Source organism: Schistocerca nitens, unplaced genomic scaffold (genome assembly GCF_023898315.1).
Source record: "Schistocerca nitens isolate TAMUIC-IGC-003100 unplaced genomic scaffold, iqSchNite1.1 HiC_scaffold_113, whole genome shotgun sequence".
Classification (NCBI taxonomy): Eukaryota; Metazoa; Arthropoda; class Insecta; order Orthoptera; family Acrididae; genus Schistocerca; species Schistocerca nitens.
The window spans coordinates 1-14,453 of record NW_026045655.1 but is presented as its reverse complement, the minus strand read 5'-3'; the positions used below and the strand labels follow the sequence as shown (position 1 = coordinate 14,453).

Sequence of the window (14,453 nt, the reverse complement as noted above, 5' to 3'; positions counted from 1 at the left end):
CTACCAGTGGCGCCCTCCAGCACGACACTGCCACACCCCGCACAGGCCCTCCGCTGGACACCAGGGACAAGATGCGCCCTCCGCTAGTGTCGAAGGCTGCACGCGCCCTGCGAATGACAGGAGGTGCAACGAGCAGCAGTGCGTCTCACACACGCGGCGGTGCGCCCGCTAATTCGGCCGTCGCTCTGCTGGGACGCCGGGCGCGCCCCCCGCGCCGTCCTCGAGGAACTGGCTGTTGCGGAAGGAAGTGCTTTCGTCAAATGCGGCCGAAAACTAACATTTTGTGTGTTGGGAGAAAAGCCGAACGCGAATTCTGCCGTGCTCCTACGTTACGTGAGTGCCAACGGCCATACCATGATGAATACACCGGTTCTCGTCCGATCACCGAAGTTAAGCATCATTGGGCCCGGTTAGTACTTGGATGGGTGACCACCTGGGAAACCCGGGTGCTGTTGGCTCCCTTCCTTTTTTTTTTTTTTTTTGTTTTATGTCGCTACCCCTACCAGCCCAATTTTCAAACCACCTTTCTGTTGTGACAAAGATGCTTCCTTAAGCATTTTAAACTACTGCAATGGTACGAAAATGCAGTAATTAACTCAGTTTGAGGGAGAATTTGCTAAGCAAGTTTGCCAAGAAAACTTTGAAAACGACAAAACAGTACGAATCGGCAGGTGATTTCTGAAATCCGTCACCGCCTATTGTTGTGTAGGAGTGTAGAGTTCGAAATTTGATTTGTAATCACGAATTTATTCCTTAGTCGTCTCGTCTCGTCTCGTCTCGTCCCGCAGACGTTTGTCGTGCTTGCGCTGTCATATGGACCACGACCCGAGCGGCAGCGAGCGGCAGTCGAGCAAAGTCGGGACAAGTCGGGACGGGGACAGGGATAGGACTGGTGTGAATGCACTGCAAACTACGCACACACCCGGTGTGTGAGGCGAGGCGAGGCGAGGCGAGGAAGCCCACATCGCTACCAGTGGCGCCCTCCAGCACGACACTGCCACACCCCGCACAGGCCGTCCGCTGGACACCAGGGACAAGATGCGTCCTCCGCTAGTGTCGAAGGCTGCACGCGGAGGTGCAACGAGCAGCAGTGCGTCTCACACACGCGGCGGTGCGCCCGCTAATTCGGCCGTCGCTCTGCTGGGACGCCGGGCGCGCCCCCCGCGCCGTCCTCGAGGAACTGGCTGTTGCGGAAGGAAGTGCTTTCGTCAAATGCGGCCGAAAACTAACATTTTGTGTGTTGGGAGAAAAGCCGAACGCGAATTCTGCCGTGCTCCTACGTTACGTGAGTGCCAACGGCCATACCATGATGAATACACCGGTTCTCGTCCGATCACCGAAGTTAAGCATCATTGGGCCCGGTTAGTACTTGGATGGGTGACCGCCTGGGAAACCCGGGTGCTGTTGGCTTCCTTCCTTTTTTTTTTTTTTGTTTTATGTCGCTACCCCTACCAGCCCAATTTTCAAACCACCTTTCTGTTGTGACAAAGATGCTTCCTTAAGCCTTTTATACTACTGCAATGGTACGAAAATGCAGTAATTAACTCAGTTTGAGGGAGAATGTGCTAACCAAGTTTGCCAGGAAGCCTTTGAAAACGACAAAACGGTACGAATCGGCAGGTGATTTCTGAAATACGTCACCGCCTATTGTTGTGTAGGAGTGTAGAGTTCCAAACTTGATTTGTAATCACGAATCTGTCCCTTAGTCGTCTCGTCTCGTCTCGTCCCGCAGACGTTTGTCGTGCTTGCGCTGTCATATGGACCACGACCCGAGCGGCAGCGAGCGGCAGTCGAGCAAAGTCGGGACAAGTCGGGACGGGGACAGGGATAGGAATGGTGTGAATGCACTGCAAACTACGCACACACCCGGTGTGTGAGGCGAGGCGAGGCGAGGCGAGGCGAGGCGAGGCGAGGAAGCCCACATCGCTACCAGTGGCGCCCTCCAGCACGACACTGCCACACCCCGCACAGGCCGTCCGCTGGACACCAGGGACAAGATGCGTCCTCCGCTAGTGTCGAAGGCTGCACGCGGAGGTGCAACGAGCAGCAGTGCGTCTCACACACGCGGCGGTGCGCCCGCTAATTCGGCCGTCGCTCTGCTGGGACGCCGGGCGCGCCCCCCGCGCCGTCCTCGAGGAACTGGCTGTTGCGGAAGGAAGTGCTTTCGTCAAATGCGGCCGAAAACTAACATTTTGTGTGTTGGGAGAAAAGCCGAACGCGAATTCTGCCGTGCTCCTACGTTACGTGAGTGCCAACGGCCATACCATGATGAATACACCGGTTCTCGTCCGATCACCGAAGTTAAGCATCATTGGGCCCGGTTAGTACTTGGATGGGTGACCGCCTGGGAAACCCGGGTGCTGTTGGCTTCCTTCCTTTTTTTTTTTTGTTTTATGTCGCTACCCCTACCAGCCCAATTTTCAAACCACCTTTCTGTTGTGACAAAGATGCTTCCTTAAGCCTTTTATACTACTGCAATGGTACGAAAATGCAGTAATTAACTCAGTTTGAGGGAGAATGTGCTAACCAAGTTTGCCAGGAAGCCTTTGAAAACGACAAAACGGTACGAATCGGCAGGTGATTTCTGAAATACGTCACCGCCTATTGTTGTGTAGGAGTGTAGAGTTCCAAACTTGATTTGTAATCACGAATCTGTCCCTTAGTCGTCTCGTCTCGTCTCGTCCCGCAGACGTTTGTCGTGCTTGCGCTGTCATATGGACCACGACCCGAGCGGCAGCGAGCGGCAGTCGAGCAAAGTCGGGACAAGTCGGGACGGGGACAGGGATAGGAATGGTGTGAATGCACTGCAAACTACGCACACACCCGGTGTGTGAGGCGAGGCGAGGCGAGGCGAGGCGAGGCGAGGCGAGGAAGCCCACATCGCTACCAGTGGCGCCCTCCAGCACGACACTGCCACACCCCGCACAGGCCGTCCGCTGGACACCAGGGACAAGATGCGTCCTCCGCTAGTGTCGAAGGCTGCACGCGGAGGTGCAACGAGCAGCAGTGCGTCTCACACACGCGGCGGTGCGCCCGCTAATTCGGCCGTCGCTCTGCTGGGACGCCGGGCGCGCCCCCCGCGCCGTCCTCGAGGAACTGGCTGTTGCGGAAGGAAGTGCTTTCGTCAAATGCGGCCGAAAACTAACATTTTGTGTGTTGGGAGAAAAGCCGAACGCGAATTCTGCCGTGCTCCTACGTTACGTGAGTGCCAACGGCCATACCATGATGAATACACCGGTTCTCGTCCGATCACCGAAGTTAAGCATCATTGGGCCCGGTTAGTACTTGGATGGGTGACCGCCTGGGAAACCCGGGTGCTGTTGGCTTCCTTCCTTTTTTTTTTTTTGTTTTATGTCGCTACCCCTACCAGCCCAATTTTCAAACCACCTTTCTGTTGTGACAAAGATGCTTCCTTAAGCCTTTTATACTACTGCAATGGTACGAAAATGCAGTAATTAACTCAGTTTGAGGGAGAATGTGCTAACCAAGTTTGCCAGGAAGCCTTTGAAAACGACAAAACGGTACGAATCGGCAGGTGATTTCTGAAATACGTCACCGCCTATTGTTGTGTAGGAGTGTAGAGTTCCAAACTTGATTTGTAATCACGAATCTGTCCCTTAGTCGTCTCGTCTCGTCTCGTCCCGCAGACGTTTGTCGTGCTTGCGCTGTCATATGGACCACGACCCGAGCGGCAGCGAGCGGCAGTCGAGCAAAGTCGGGACAAGTCGGGACGGGGACAGGGATAGGAATGGTGCGAATGCACTGCAAACTACGCACACACCCGGCGTGGGGCGAGGCGAGGCGAGGCGAGGCGAGGCGAGGAAGCCCACATCGCTACCAGTGGCGCCCTCCAGCACGACACTGCCACACCCCGCACAGGCCCTCCGCTGGACACCAGGGACAAGATGCGCCCTCCGCTAGTGTCGAAGGCTGCACGCGCCCTGCGAATGACAGGAGGTGCAACGAGCAGCAGTGCGTCTCACACACGCGGCGGTGCGCCCGCTAATTCGGCCGTCGCTCTGCTGGGACGCCGGGCGCGCCCCCCGCGCCGTCCTCGAGGAACTGGCTGTTGCGGAAGGAAGTGCTTTCGTCAAATGCGGCCGAAAACTAACATTTTGTGTGTTGGGAGAAAAGCCGAACGCGAATTCTGCCGTGCTCCTACGTTACGTGAGTGCCAACGGCCATACCATGATGAATACACCGGTTCTCGTCCGATCACCGAAGTTAAGCATCATTGGGCCCGGTTAGTACTTGGATGGGTGACCACCTGGGAAACCCGGGTGCTGTTGGCTCCCTTCCTTTTTTTTTTTTTTTTTGTTTTATGTCGCTACCCCTACCAGCCCAATTTTCAAACCACCTTTCTGTTGTGACAAAGATGCTTCCTTAAGCATTTTAAACTACTGCAATGGTACGAAAATGCAGTAATTAACTCAGTTTGAGGGAGAATTTGCTAAGCAAGTTTGCCAAGAAAACTTTGAAAACGACAAAACAGTACGAATCGGCAGGTGATTTCTGAAATCCGTCACCGCCTATTGTTGTGTAGGAGTGTAGAGTTCGAAATTTGATTTGTAATCACGAATTTATTCCTTAGTCGTCTCGTCTCGTCTCGTCTCGTCCCGCAGACGTTTGTCGTGCTTGCGCTGTCATATGGACCACGACCCGAGCGGCAGCGAGCGGCAGTCGAGCAAAGTCGGGACAAGTCGGGACGGGGACAGGGATAGGACTGGTGTGAATGCACTGCAAACTACGCACACACCCGGTGTGTGAGGCGAGGCGAGGCGAGGCGAGGAAGCCCACATCGCTACCAGTGGCGCCCTCCAGCACGACACTGCCACACCCCGCACAGGCCGTCCGCTGGACACCAGGGACAAGATGCGTCCTCCGCTAGTGTCGAAGGCTGCACGCGGAGGTGCAACGAGCAGCAGTGCGTCTCACACACGCGGCGGTGCGCCCGCTAATTCGGCCGTCGCTCTGCTGGGACGCCGGGCGCGCCCCCCGCGCCGTCCTCGAGGAACTGGCTGTTGCGGAAGGAAGTGCTTTCGTCAAATGCGGCCGAAAACTAACATTTTGTGTGTTGGGAGAAAAGCCGAACGCGAATTCTGCCGTGCTCCTACGTTACGTGAGTGCCAACGGCCATACCATGATGAATACACCGGTTCTCGTCCGATCACCGAAGTTAAGCATCATTGGGCCCGGTTAGTACTTGGATGGGTGACCGCCTGGGAAACCCGGGTGCTGTTGGCTTCCTTCCTTTTTTTTTTTTTTGTTTTATGTCGCTACCCCTACCAGCCCAATTTTCAAACCACCTTTCTGTTGTGACAAAGATGCTTCCTTAAGCCTTTTATACTACTGCAATGGTACGAAAATGCAGTAATTAACTCAGTTTGAGGGAGAATGTGCTAACCAAGTTTGCCAGGAAGCCTTTGAAAACGACAAAACGGTACGAATCGGCAGGTGATTTCTGAAATACGTCACCGCCTATTGTTGTGTAGGAGTGTAGAGTTCCAAACTTGATTTGTAATCACGAATCTGTCCCTTAGTCGTCTCGTCTCGTCTCGTCCCGCAGACGTTTGTCGTGCTTGCGCTGTCATATGGACCACGACCCGAGCGGCAGCGAGCGGCAGTCGAGCAAAGTCGGGACAAGTCGGGACGGGGACAGGGATAGGAATGGTGTGAATGCACTGCAAACTACGCACACACCCGGTGTGTGAGGCGAGGCGAGGCGAGGCGAGGCGAGGCGAGGCGAGGAAGCCCACATCGCTACCAGTGGCGCCCTCCAGCACGACACTGCCACACCCCGCACAGGCCGTCCGCTGGACACCAGGGACAAGATGCGTCCTCCGCTAGTGTCGAAGGCTGCACGCGGAGGTGCAACGAGCAGCAGTGCGTCTCACACACGCGGCGGTGCGCCCGCTAATTCGGCCGTCGCTCTGCTGGGACGCCGGGCGCGCCCCCCGCGCCGTCCTCGAGGAACTGGCTGTTGCGGAAGGAAGTGCTTTCGTCAAATGCGGCCGAAAACTAACATTTTGTGTGTTGGGAGAAAAGCCGAACGCGAATTCTGCCGTGCTCCTACGTTACGTGAGTGCCAACGGCCATACCATGATGAATACACCGGTTCTCGTCCGATCACCGAAGTTAAGCATCATTGGGCCCGGTTAGTACTTGGATGGGTGACCGCCTGGGAAACCCGGGTGCTGTTGGCTTCCTTCCTTTTTTTTTTTTTGTTTTATGTCGCTACCCCTACCAGCCCAATTTTCAAACCACCTTTCTGTTGTGACAAAGATGCTTCCTTAAGCCTTTTATACTACTGCAATGGTACGAAAATGCAGTAATTAACTCAGTTTGAGGGAGAATGTGCTAACCAAGTTTGCCAGGAAGCCTTTGAAAACGACAAAACGGTACGAATCGGCAGGTGATTTCTGAAATACGTCACCGCCTATTGTTGTGTAGGAGTGTAGAGTTCCAAACTTGATTTGTAATCACGAATCTGTCCCTTAGTCGTCTCGTCTCGTCTCGTCCCGCAGACGTTTGTCGTGCTTGCGCTGTCATATGGACCACGACCCGAGCGGCAGCGAGCGGCAGTCGAGCAAAGTCGGGACAAGTCGGGACGGGGACAGGGATAGGAATGGTGCGAATGCACTGCAAACTACGCACACACCCGGCGTGGGGCGAGGCGAGGCGAGGCGAGGCGAGGCGAGGCGAGGCGAGGCGAGGCGAGGAAGCCCACATCGCTACCAGTGGCGCCCTCCAGCACGACACTGCCACACCCCGCACAGGCCCTCCGCTGGACACCAGGGACAAGATGCGCCCTCCGCTAGTGTCGAAGGCTGCACGCGCCCTGCGAATGACAGGAGGTGCAACGAGCAGCAGTGCGTCTCACACACGCGGCGGTGCGCCCGCTAATTCGGCCGTCGCTCTGCTGGGACGCCGGGCGCGCCCCCCGCGCCGTCCTCGAGGAACTGGCTGTTGCGGAAGGAAGTGCTTTCGTCAAATGCGGCCGAAAACTAACATTTTGTGTGTTGGGAGAAAAGCCGAACGCGAATTCTGCCGTGCTCCTACGTTACGTGAGTGCCAACGGCCATACCATGATGAATACACCGGTTCTCGTCCGATCACCGAAGTTAAGCATCATTGGGCCCGGTTAGTACTTGGATGGGTGACCACCTGGGAAACCCGGGTGCTGTTGGCTCCCTTCCTTTTTTTTTTTTTTTTTGTTTTATGTCGCTACCCCTACCAGCCCAATTTTCAAACCACCTTTCTGTTGTGACAAAGATGCTTCCTTAAGCATTTTAAACTACTGCAATGGTACGAAAATGCAGTAATTAACTCAGTTTGAGGGAGAATTTGCTAAGCAAGTTTGCCAAGAAAACTTTGAAAACGACAAAACAGTACGAATCGGCAGGTGATTTCTGAAATCCGTCACCGCCTATTGTTGTGTAGGAGTGTAGAGTTCGAAATTTGATTTGTAATCACGAATTTATTCCTTAGTCGTCTCGTCTCGTCTCGTCTCGTCCCGCAGACGTTTGTCGTGCTTGCGCTGTCATATGGACCACGACCCGAGCGGCAGCGAGCGGCAGTCGAGCAAAGTCGGGACAAGTCGGGACGGGGACAGGGATAGGACTGGTGTGAATGCACTGCAAACTACGCACACACCCGGTGTGTGAGGCGAGGCGAGGCGAGGCGAGGAAGCCCACATCGCTACCAGTGGCGCCCTCCAGCACGACACTGCCACACCCCGCACAGGCCGTCCGCTGGACACCAGGGACAAGATGCGTCCTCCGCTAGTGTCGAAGGCTGCACGCGGAGGTGCAACGAGCAGCAGTGCGTCTCACACACGCGGCGGTGCGCCCGCTAATTCGGCCGTCGCTCTGCTGGGACGCCGGGCGCGCCCCCCGCGCCGTCCTCGAGGAACTGGCTGTTGCGGAAGGAAGTGCTTTCGTCAAATGCGGCCGAAAACTAACATTTTGTGTGTTGGGAGAAAAGCCGAACGCGAATTCTGCCGTGCTCCTACGTTACGTGAGTGCCAACGGCCATACCATGATGAATACACCGGTTCTCGTCCGATCACCGAAGTTAAGCATCATTGGGCCCGGTTAGTACTTGGATGGGTGACCGCCTGGGAAACCCGGGTGCTGTTGGCTTCCTTCCTTTTTTTTTTTTTTGTTTTATGTCGCTACCCCTACCAGCCCAATTTTCAAACCACCTTTCTGTTGTGACAAAGATGCTTCCTTAAGCCTTTTATACTACTGCAATGGTACGAAAATGCAGTAATTAACTCAGTTTGAGGGAGAATGTGCTAACCAAGTTTGCCAGGAAGCCTTTGAAAACGACAAAACGGTACGAATCGGCAGGTGATTTCTGAAATACGTCACCGCCTATTGTTGTGTAGGAGTGTAGAGTTCCAAACTTGATTTGTAATCACGAATCTGTCCCTTAGTCGTCTCGTCTCGTCTCGTCCCGCAGACGTTTGTCGTGCTTGCGCTGTCATATGGACCACGACCCGAGCGGCAGCGAGCGGCAGTCGAGCAAAGTCGGGACAAGTCGGGACGGGGACAGGGATAGGAATGGTGTGAATGCACTGCAAACTACGCACACACCCGGTGTGTGAGGCGAGGCGAGGCGAGGCGAGGCGAGGCGAGGCGAGGAAGCCCACATCGCTACCAGTGGCGCCCTCCAGCACGACACTGCCACACCCCGCACAGGCCGTCCGCTGGACACCAGGGACAAGATGCGTCCTCCGCTAGTGTCGAAGGCTGCACGCGGAGGTGCAACGAGCAGCAGTGCGTCTCACACACGCGGCGGTGCGCCCGCTAATTCGGCCGTCGCTCTGCTGGGACGCCGGGCGCGCCCCCCGCGCCGTCCTCGAGGAACTGGCTGTTGCGGAAGGAAGTGCTTTCGTCAAATGCGGCCGAAAACTAACATTTTGTGTGTTGGGAGAAAAGCCGAACGCGAATTCTGCCGTGCTCCTACGTTACGTGAGTGCCAACGGCCATACCATGATGAATACACCGGTTCTCGTCCGATCACCGAAGTTAAGCATCATTGGGCCCGGTTAGTACTTGGATGGGTGACCGCCTGGGAAACCCGGGTGCTGTTGGCTTCCTTCCTTTTTTTTTTTTGTTTTATGTCGCTACCCCTACCAGCCCAATTTTCAAACCACCTTTCTGTTGTGACAAAGATGCTTCCTTAAGCCTTTTATACTACTGCAATGGTACGAAAATGCAGTAATTAACTCAGTTTGAGGGAGAATGTGCTAACCAAGTTTGCCAGGAAGCCTTTGAAAACGACAAAACGGTACGAATCGGCAGGTGATTTCTGAAATACGTCACCGCCTATTGTTGTGTAGGAGTGTAGAGTTCCAAACTTGATTTGTAATCACGAATCTGTCCCTTAGTCGTCTCGTCTCGTCTCGTCCCGCAGACGTTTGTCGTGCTTGCGCTGTCATATGGACCACGACCCGAGCGGCAGCGAGCGGCAGTCGAGCAAAGTCGGGACAAGTCGGGACGGGGACAGGGATAGGAATGGTGTGAATGCACTGCAAACTACGCACACACCCGGTGTGTGAGGCGAGGCGAGGCGAGGCGAGGCGAGGCGAGGCGAGGAAGCCCACATCGCTACCAGTGGCGCCCTCCAGCACGACACTGCCACACCCCGCACAGGCCGTCCGCTGGACACCAGGGACAAGATGCGTCCTCCGCTAGTGTCGAAGGCTGCACGCGGAGGTGCAACGAGCAGCAGTGCGTCTCACACACGCGGCGGTGCGCCCGCTAATTCGGCCGTCGCTCTGCTGGGACGCCGGGCGCGCCCCCCGCGCCGTCCTCGAGGAACTGGCTGTTGCGGAAGGAAGTGCTTTCGTCAAATGCGGCCGAAAACTAACATTTTGTGTGTTGGGAGAAAAGCCGAACGCGAATTCTGCCGTGCTCCTACGTTACGTGAGTGCCAACGGCCATACCATGATGAATACACCGGTTCTCGTCCGATCACCGAAGTTAAGCATCATTGGGCCCGGTTAGTACTTGGATGGGTGACCGCCTGGGAAACCCGGGTGCTGTTGGCTTCCTTCCTTTTTTTTTTTTTGTTTTATGTCGCTACCCCTACCAGCCCAATTTTCAAACCACCTTTCTGTTGTGACAAAGATGCTTCCTTAAGCCTTTTATACTACTGCAATGGTACGAAAATGCAGTAATTAACTCAGTTTGAGGGAGAATGTGCTAACCAAGTTTGCCAGGAAGCCTTTGAAAACGACAAAACGGTACGAATCGGCAGGTGATTTCTGAAATACGTCACCGCCTATTGTTGTGTAGGAGTGTAGAGTTCCAAACTTGATTTGTAATCACGAATCTGTCCCTTAGTCGTCTCGTCTCGTCTCGTCCCGCAGACGTTTGTCGTGCTTGCGCTGTCATATGGACCACGACCCGAGCGGCAGCGAGCGGCAGTCGAGCAAAGTCGGGACAAGTCGGGACGGGGACAGGGATAGGAATGGTGCGAATGCACTGCAAACTACGCACACACCCGGCGTGGGGCGAGGCGAGGCGAGGCGAGGCGAGGCGAGGCGAGGCGAGGAAGCCCACATCGCTACCAGTGGCGCCCTCCAGCACGACACTGCCACACCCCGCACAGGCCCTCCGCTGGACACCAGGGACAAGATGCGCCCTCCGCTAGTGTCGAAGGCTGCACGCGCCCTGCGAATGACAGGAGGTGCAACGAGCAGCAGTGCGTCTCACACACGCGGCGGTGCGCCCGCTAATTCGGCCGTCGCTCTGCTGGGACGCCGGGCGCGCCCCCCGCGCCGTCCTCGAGGAACTGGCTGTTGCGGAAGGAAGTGCTTTCGTCAAATGCGGCCGAAAACTAACATTTTGTGTGTTGGGAGAAAAGCCGAACGCGAATTCTGCCGTGCTCCTACGTTACGTGAGTGCCAACGGCCATACCATGATGAATACACCGGTTCTCGTCCGATCACCGAAGTTAAGCATCATTGGGCCCGGTTAGTACTTGGATGGGTGACCACCTGGGAAACCCGGGTGCTGTTGGCTCCCTTCCTTTTTTTTTTTTTTTTTGTTTTATGTCGCTACCCCTACCAGCCCAATTTTCAAACCACCTTTCTGTTGTGACAAAGATGCTTCCTTAAGCATTTTAAACTACTGCAATGGTACGAAAATGCAGTAATTAACTCAGTTTGAGGGAGAATTTGCTAAGCAAGTTTGCCAAGAAAACTTTGAAAACGACAAAACAGTACGAATCGGCAGGTGATTTCTGAAATCCGTCACCGCCTATTGTTGTGTAGGAGTGTAGAGTTCGAAATTTGATTTGTAATCACGAATTTATTCCTTAGTCGTCTCGTCTCGTCTCGTCTCGTCCCGCAGACGTTTGTCGTGCTTGCGCTGTCATATGGACCACGACCCGAGCGGCAGCGAGCGGCAGTCGAGCAAAGTCGGGACAAGTCGGGACGGGGACAGGGATAGGACTGGTGTGAATGCACTGCAAACTACGCACACACCCGGTGTGTGAGGCGAGGCGAGGCGAGGCGAGGAAGCCCACATCGCTACCAGTGGCGCCCTCCAGCACGACACTGCCACACCCCGCACAGGCCGTCCGCTGGACACCAGGGACAAGATGCGTCCTCCGCTAGTGTCGAAGGCTGCACGCGGAGGTGCAACGAGCAGCAGTGCGTCTCACACACGCGGCGGTGCGCCCGCTAATTCGGCCGTCGCTCTGCTGGGACGCCGGGCGCGCCCCCCGCGCCGTCCTCGAGGAACTGGCTGTTGCGGAAGGAAGTGCTTTCGTCAAATGCGGCCGAAAACTAACATTTTGTGTGTTGGGAGAAAAGCCGAACGCGAATTCTGCCGTGCTCCTACGTTACGTGAGTGCCAACGGCCATACCATGATGAATACACCGGTTCTCGTCCGATCACCGAAGTTAAGCATCATTGGGCCCGGTTAGTACTTGGATGGGTGACCGCCTGGGAAACCCGGGTGCTGTTGGCTTCCTTCCTTTTTTTTTTTTTTGTTTTATGTCGCTACCCCTACCAGCCCAATTTTCAAACCACCTTTCTGTTGTGACAAAGATGCTTCCTTAAGCCTTTTATACTACTGCAATGGTACGAAAATGCAGTAATTAACTCAGTTTGAGGGAGAATGTGCTAACCAAGTTTGCCAGGAAGCCTTTGAAAACGACAAAACGGTACGAATCGGCAGGTGATTTCTGAAATACGTCACCGCCTATTGTTGTGTAGGAGTGTAGAGTTCCAAACTTGATTTGTAATCACGAATCTGTCCCTTAGTCGTCTCGTCTCGTCTCGTCCCGCAGACGTTTGTCGTGCTTGCGCTGTCATATGGACCACGACCCGAGCGGCAGCGAGCGGCAGTCGAGCAAAGTCGGGACAAGTCGGGACGGGGACAGGGATAGGAATGGTGTGAATGCACTGCAAACTACGCACACACCCGGTGTGTGAGGCGAGGCGAGGCGAGGCGAGGCGAGGCGAGGCGAGGAAGCCCACATCGCTACCAGTGGCGCCCTCCAGCACGACACTGCCACACCCCGCACAGGCCGTCCGCTGGACACCAGGGACAAGATGCGTCCTCCGCTAGTGTCGAAGGCTGCACGCGGAGGTGCAACGAGCAGCAGTGCGTCTCACACACGCGGCGGTGCGCCCGCTAATTCGGCCGTCGCTCTGCTGGGACGCCGGGCGCGCCCCCCGCGCCGTCCTCGAGGAACTGGCTGTTGCGGAAGGAAGTGCTTTCGTCAAATGCGGCCGAAAACTAACATTTTGTGTGTTGGGAGAAAAGCCGAACGCGAATTCTGCCGTGCTCCTACGTTACGTGAGTGCCAACGGCCATACCATGATGAATACACCGGTTCTCGTCCGATCACCGAAGTTAAGCATCATTGGGCCCGGTTAGTACTTGGATGGGTGACCGCCTGGGAAACCCGGGTGCTGTTGGCTTCCTTCCTTTTTTTTTTTTGTTTTATGTCGCTACCCCTACCAGCCCAATTTTCAAACCACCTTTCTGTTGTGACAAAGATGCTTCCTTAAGCCTTTTATACTACTGCAATGGTACGAAAATGCAGTAATTAACTCAGTTTGAGGGAGAATGTGCTAACCAAGTTTGCCAGGAAGCCTTTGAAAACGACAAAACGGTACGAATCGGCAGGTGATTTCTGAAATACGTCACCGCCTATTGTTGTGTAGGAGTGTAGAGTTCCAAACTTGATTTGTAATCACGAATCTGTCCCTTAGTCGTCTCGTCTCGTCTCGTCCCGCAGACGTTTGTCGTGCTTGCGCTGTCATATGGACCACGACCCGAGCGGCAGCGAGCGGCAGTCGAGCAAAGTCGGGACAAGTCGGGACGGGGACAGGGATAGGAATGGTGTGAATGCACTGCAAACTACGCACACACCCGGTGTGTGAGGCGAGGCGAGGCGAGGCGAGGCGAGGCGAGGCGAGGAAGCCCACATCGCTACCAGTGGCGCCCTCCAGCACGACACTGCCACACCCCGCACAGGCCGTCCGCTGGACACCAGGGACAAGATGCGTCCTCCGCTAGTGTCGAAGGCTGCACGCGGAGGTGCAACGAGCAGCAGTGCGTCTCACACACGCGGCGGTGCGCCCGCTAATTCGGCCGTCGCTCTGCTGGGACGCCGGGCGCGCCCCCCGCGCCGTCCTCGAGGAACTGGCTGTTGCGGAAGGAAGTGCTTTCGTCAAATGCGGCCGAAAACTAACATTTTGTGTGTTGGGAGAAAAGCCGAACGCGAATTCTGCCGTGCTCCTACGTTACGTGAGTGCCAACGGCCATACCATGATGAATACACCGGTTCTCGTCCGATCACCGAAGTTAAGCATCATTGGGCCCGGTTAGTACTTGGATGGGTGACCGCCTGGGAAACCCGGGTGCTGTTGGCTTCCTTCCTTTTTTTTTTTTTGTTTTATGTCGCTACCCCTACCAGCCCAATTTTCAAACCACCTTTCTGTTGTGACAAAGATGCTTCCTTAAGCCTTTTATACTACTGCAATGGTACGAAAATGCAGTAATTAACTCAGTTTGAGGGAGAATGTGCTAACCAAGTTTGCCAGGAAGCCTTTGAAAACGACAAAACGGTACGAATCGGCAGGTGATTTCTGAAATACGTCACCGCCTATTGTTGTGTAGGAGTGTAGAGTTCCAAACTTGATTTGTAATCACGAATCTGTCCCTTAGTCGTCTCGTCTCGTCTCGTCCCGCAGACGTTTGTCGTGCTTGCGCTGTCATATGGACCACGACCCGAGCGGCAGCGAGCGGCAGTCGAGCAAAGTCGGGACAAGTCGGGACGGGGACAGGGATAGGAATGGTGCGAATGCACTGCAAACTACGCACACACCCGGCGTGGGGCGAGGCGAGGCGAGGCGAGGCGAGGCGAGGCGAGGCGAGGAAGCCCACATCGCTACCAGTGGCGCCCTCCAGCACGACACTGCCAC

The 14,453-nt window shown here is 55.3% G+C and overlaps 15 non-coding genes across 15 annotated transcripts; all 15 read left to right on the top strand.

Moving 5' to 3' along the window:
- The first annotated feature begins 339 nt into the window (after positions 1–339).
- LOC126218470 (5S ribosomal RNA) lies at positions 340–458 on the top strand. The gene has a single exon (XR_007542532.1). It is a non-coding gene; the product is annotated as a 5S ribosomal RNA (ribosomal RNA).
- Positions 459–1,291: 833 nt separating this feature from the next.
- On the top strand, positions 1,292–1,410 carry LOC126218459 (5S ribosomal RNA). The gene has a single exon (XR_007542523.1). It is a non-coding gene; the product is annotated as a 5S ribosomal RNA (ribosomal RNA).
- Positions 1,411–2,250: 840 nt separating this feature from the next.
- Positions 2,251–2,369, top strand: LOC126218458 (5S ribosomal RNA). Its single transcript, XR_007542522.1, has one exon. It is a non-coding gene; the product is annotated as a 5S ribosomal RNA (ribosomal RNA).
- Positions 2,370–3,207: 838 nt separating this feature from the next.
- Positions 3,208–3,326, top strand: LOC126218456 (5S ribosomal RNA). The gene has a single exon (XR_007542520.1). It is a non-coding gene; the product is annotated as a 5S ribosomal RNA (ribosomal RNA).
- An 847-nt stretch (positions 3,327–4,173) lies between these two features.
- Positions 4,174–4,292, top strand: LOC126218457 (5S ribosomal RNA). Its single transcript, XR_007542521.1, has one exon. It is a non-coding gene; the product is annotated as a 5S ribosomal RNA (ribosomal RNA).
- An 833-nt stretch (positions 4,293–5,125) lies between these two features.
- LOC126218455 (5S ribosomal RNA) lies at positions 5,126–5,244 on the top strand. Its single transcript, XR_007542519.1, has one exon. It is a non-coding gene; the product is annotated as a 5S ribosomal RNA (ribosomal RNA).
- Positions 5,245–6,084: 840 nt separating this feature from the next.
- LOC126218454 (5S ribosomal RNA) lies at positions 6,085–6,203 on the top strand. The gene has a single exon (XR_007542518.1). It is a non-coding gene; the product is annotated as a 5S ribosomal RNA (ribosomal RNA).
- Positions 6,204–7,070: 867 nt separating this feature from the next.
- On the top strand, positions 7,071–7,189 carry LOC126218445 (5S ribosomal RNA). The gene has a single exon (XR_007542510.1). It is a non-coding gene; the product is annotated as a 5S ribosomal RNA (ribosomal RNA).
- Positions 7,190–8,022: 833 nt separating this feature from the next.
- On the top strand, positions 8,023–8,141 carry LOC126218453 (5S ribosomal RNA). The gene has a single exon (XR_007542517.1). It is a non-coding gene; the product is annotated as a 5S ribosomal RNA (ribosomal RNA).
- An 840-nt stretch (positions 8,142–8,981) lies between these two features.
- On the top strand, positions 8,982–9,100 carry LOC126218451 (5S ribosomal RNA). The gene has a single exon (XR_007542516.1). It is a non-coding gene; the product is annotated as a 5S ribosomal RNA (ribosomal RNA).
- An 838-nt stretch (positions 9,101–9,938) lies between these two features.
- Positions 9,939–10,057, top strand: LOC126218450 (5S ribosomal RNA). Its single transcript, XR_007542515.1, has one exon. It is a non-coding gene; the product is annotated as a 5S ribosomal RNA (ribosomal RNA).
- An 857-nt stretch (positions 10,058–10,914) lies between these two features.
- LOC126218426 (5S ribosomal RNA) lies at positions 10,915–11,033 on the top strand. The gene has a single exon (XR_007542493.1). It is a non-coding gene; the product is annotated as a 5S ribosomal RNA (ribosomal RNA).
- Positions 11,034–11,866: 833 nt separating this feature from the next.
- LOC126218449 (5S ribosomal RNA) lies at positions 11,867–11,985 on the top strand. Its single transcript, XR_007542514.1, has one exon. It is a non-coding gene; the product is annotated as a 5S ribosomal RNA (ribosomal RNA).
- An 840-nt stretch (positions 11,986–12,825) lies between these two features.
- On the top strand, positions 12,826–12,944 carry LOC126218448 (5S ribosomal RNA). Its single transcript, XR_007542513.1, has one exon. It is a non-coding gene; the product is annotated as a 5S ribosomal RNA (ribosomal RNA).
- Positions 12,945–13,782: 838 nt separating this feature from the next.
- LOC126218447 (5S ribosomal RNA) lies at positions 13,783–13,901 on the top strand. Its single transcript, XR_007542512.1, has one exon. It is a non-coding gene; the product is annotated as a 5S ribosomal RNA (ribosomal RNA).
- Positions 13,902–14,453: the final 552 nt, after the last annotated feature.